This window comes from Aplysia californica, unplaced genomic scaffold, assembly GCF_000002075.1.
Source record: "Aplysia californica isolate F4 #8 unplaced genomic scaffold, AplCal3.0 scaffold00569, whole genome shotgun sequence".
Lineage (NCBI taxonomy): Eukaryota > Metazoa > Mollusca > Gastropoda > Aplysiida > Aplysiidae > Aplysia > Aplysia californica.
This window is the reverse complement of record NW_004797839.1, coordinates 264,283-265,328: the sequence shown is the minus strand read 5'-3', so window position 1 is coordinate 265,328 and position 1,046 is coordinate 264,283.

Below are 1,046 nucleotides of genomic sequence, written 5' to 3'. Positions count from 1 at the left end.
GTATTATCATTATTATTACGTGGGCAGTTCAAGACGTTTTCGTCTAAATATTAAGGAATCAAGAGAGAGACAAAAAACGTCCTCCATGCCATGGAAAACCGCATCTTCTCCCTCACCAAATAAGGCAAAGGTAACACCGTCAAGTGGAAAGGTCAAACTGTCGTGTTTCTGGGATTGTGAAGGTATCATCATGACTGACTACCTGGAAAATAGAAAAAAACATGCAATAAGAGGAGCCCATTACGGAGTTTTCCACCCCTTTCTCTTACCAATTCGGATCGCAATTTTATCGGCAAATCCGAATAGCTGTCCCTTGTGTGAAAGGGGGGGGGGGGCATTCTCATCAGATGACCGAACTACTTGATTTTTTTTATTATTCTAAATTGTTATGTTCTACAACCGGTTTCGTCTCTGTTAAAATTCGAACAGTTTCATTTCTTATCCCGTCTTTTTATGAGACAATATTTAATATTCACAACCGTGATCACAAGTGGTGATACTATAATATTATGTTAAAAAAAAATACTGAGTCGGTAGAGACATGAAAAAAATCACCTACATTTTATATGTATTGTATAATGAATTCTAGTTTGCAGCAAGATACTTGCGTAACGGAACCATTTTTCACTGCATCATAGATCAGCGCTCCAGATGTGAAAGTGCTGTCTGGTTAGTCACACCAGCTATGCTTTCTAGATCTACCTAGCTTACTATTTTTTCATAATAATCCCAGGCATTTGGCACGAGTTCGTATCTGGCAGGGCGACATGTTGACAGGAGGGAAATTATGCACATAATTAGAGTTTTACGTGTTACTCTGAAGTGATTTACAAGAAATTTATTGAAAAAAGCTTTTCCGCTGCTTTAAAGCTTCTGTTCGATTCTTAAGTAAGCATTTTAACCCCTCCATCGACACAACTGAGATCATTTAGGATGCAGGAACAATATCCATGCAGATAAGAATTTACTTGGATGCTTGACGATAACAACATCCTCCACACCTGGGAATAGAATTCGTGACTTCTGGTACATGTATATATTATATA